Raw genomic sequence first — 2,707 nt, 5'->3', positions numbered from 1 at the left:
CCCCCCCCCCCCCCCCCCCCCCCCTATTCCCTCTTGGCATCGTTGGCGCTGGGTGGCACCCAAGAGCCACTCGGCCGATGGGTAGGGTTACAGCAGCCGTGGCCTCGGTTCACATGTTTTAACAATTTCCTCCATCCTCTGTGAAATTATGCAAATATTTTAGTCCAGTTTCCTTGAGTCTGGAACACCAATTAAGAGTGTCTGTTTGGGTTTTCATGACAGCTGTTGAGGAGGCTTGCAGACAGTCAGGCCTTGCGCTGGACGTGAAGGGCTCCCACCAAGCAGGCCTGGACCCAGATAGCGCATGCTGACACAGGAGAGCTGCAGTTTATGTAGGGAAGCAATACTGATGAGGTGAGTCCGGGGCATAAAAAAGGGGGGAAATGTTGGGTGAAATAGGCTGACCAGTGAATTCTGTGAGATGGAGAGGTGATGCTGACCATGGAGGGAGGAAAGAAAACCTACAGATGGCAAAAACAAGGAGAGAAAGAGATGAAAATGTGGATGGAAGGGGGATTTTCCAAAACTAACAGATTATAGAAGAATAACAGGCCTTTGACTTTGTCTTTATTTCAAGGTAACCTCCTGTGAGTGGCTTTCAATGAAACGGCAGAAAGGAGGCTTGCCAATCTGCTTTGATGAGCACTGCTCCTCCAGCAGCAGGTAAGGTCATATCTGCTCTTTCTGCATGTAAAAGCACGGAGGTCAAACACTTTAAGCAGGCCCACGGCTGGGAGTACTGGCTCCTGTGTTTCTAATCAATCCCCCACCAATGCTCTGCCTGACTTACAGTATTTTTATTCCCTTTTCTTCCATTTCTGTTAAGTCTAACCACTGGTCATGTCCAACCCAGGAAAACTTGATCTAAGGTCCTAAAGGCTATCAAGTCCACTCTTCCCCACTGGAAGTCCATCTTTGCTTTAAAGACTTGCTGGCTCCAGAAATTCTCCATCATGCTGAAGAATTTGATCCAGGGGATTGTGCTGTCTGGATAAATGTTCACTGAGCTCTATAACGGGAATGGATTGAGGTCACGGCACTAAAGCATCTCCCTCAGTTCAAAGGTGGGCATGAACGTGAGTCCCAAAGACAGATTCATCTTGGTCAGGAGTAAACCTCTTGAAAGTAGGGCATGTAATTGCAATGTGGAGCATAACGGACCATATCGTTATTAAATGGTATTGTTAAAGGAAATAGGAGAGAGGTCAAATTTGAGGTAAGCCGCCCTGTTGTGACATGTGAGACAAGCCCTTCACTAGTGCTGGTGATAGATATAGGGTTAGCTTTGATGAGCTTATCCATCACTATAAATAATATAGATGTCATTTAGGGGCGAAAAAATACTTTATCTTATTTCTGCTGACATCCCTTTTTATGTCCTCTTTAACGGCCTTTTAACTCTAATAAACTATTATAGAAAAGCAGTTGTATATTATTATAAGATCTTCTCAAAATGTTTGCATGTAATTGTTTCTGTTATCTATGATTTCTGGCTTATCTGTTAAAACTTTGTTGCATGACATTTTTTTAAGCAAAATGCAAGGTACAAAACCTATTTAGATTAGGTTTCTAAAAGTAATAGTACAACATTTATGGGAAAGGCCTTATCATAGAGTTAGATGAGAATACTGATCCCACACTCTATGTCTGTTGAATATGCGGCAACAGCTAGCAGCTGGGTAGCTTAGCTTTGCGCAAAGACTGGAAAGAGGGGGAAACAGCTAGACAGGCTAGATAAATAAACACATTTTGACTTTTAATTCATTCAGCAACCGAAAAGTAAAAACAACAATTTGTCACTCCAATAAGTCACTGCTTTCAGTTAAGAAGTGGTCCAACACATAACACCCGGTTAAACAACCAATTCTTGTTTTTAGTCTTACATTTTTGTAAAGATTAAGCAAATGATATATCTCTTAATTGGAAAGCTTTAGAGGTGCTGGCAGGTTTTATTTAGTCACCTTCTTACAGAGCCAGGCATAGAAGTTTCCTTATTTACAGCTGTTATGCTAAGCTAACCATCTGTTGGCTGTAGCTTAATATATTCCGTAAAAACCCCATCTTCTCGTCTAACTCTCAGCAAAGAAGTGCATTTACCAAAATGTCTTACTATTTACTTGAAGCTTTAAGTTGTTAAAGAATAGCTAAAAATAGGTTTCTTGAAAGTTCTTCAAATATGTCCTGCAACTTTGTCTCAGCTGCCCAACACTTTCCAATTATTTTCCTTCAATAAGTACCTTAATTCCTATCCTTTGTCTGTTGCTTCATCCGACTCTTCACTGTGTGCCACCCCCCTCATAATTTCCTCCCTCTCTTCCCCCGTTTCTAAACTCTTCTCTCTGTGGTGTCTCCCAGAGATCTTAGTGTGGCCAAGCTTTTCTGCTCCAGGTGGTCTGCAGCCAGCCACCTGTGTTGTCTTTGTGGCGCTGTCATCTGTCTCCGGGCAGGCTTTGTGGGGTTGCCAGTGTGAGGACAGGCCTGGTGAGCGCCGATGATGGAGATAGTGCTTTCTGCTGCTGCTTCTCCCAGACTCTCACAGGACTCCAGTGTTGCCGCACACAGGGAGCAATGTTTACAACCCCAGCCAAAGTCCGAAAGAAAAGTCCTGGGAAAATGTTTTTTTTCTGGTCTTCATGCCTAAATGTTTGTGGAATTGTATTTATAAGATACGTTTTACGGATGTAGACCAGCCAGAAGAGAAGCTCTT

The 2,707-nt window shown here is 43.1% G+C and overlaps 1 long non-coding RNA gene across 1 annotated transcript; it reads left to right on the top strand.

Moving 5' to 3' along the window:
- Window positions 1-169: 169 nt before the first annotated feature.
- Window positions 170-1,324, top strand: LOC116672435 (uncharacterized). Its single transcript, XR_004327551.1, has 3 exons — window positions 170-354; window positions 578-663; window positions 854-1,324. It is a non-coding gene; the product is annotated as an uncharacterized LOC116672435 (long non-coding RNA).
- The last annotated feature ends 1,383 nt before the right edge of the window (window positions 1,325-2,707 follow it).

This window comes from Etheostoma spectabile, chromosome 22 (genome assembly GCF_008692095.1).
Source record: "Etheostoma spectabile isolate EspeVRDwgs_2016 chromosome 22, UIUC_Espe_1.0, whole genome shotgun sequence".
Lineage (NCBI taxonomy): Eukaryota > Metazoa > Chordata > Actinopteri > Perciformes > Percidae > Etheostoma > Etheostoma spectabile.
The sequence above is the reverse complement of the archived record's forward strand: the minus strand, read 5'-3'. Positions and strand labels throughout refer to the sequence as shown.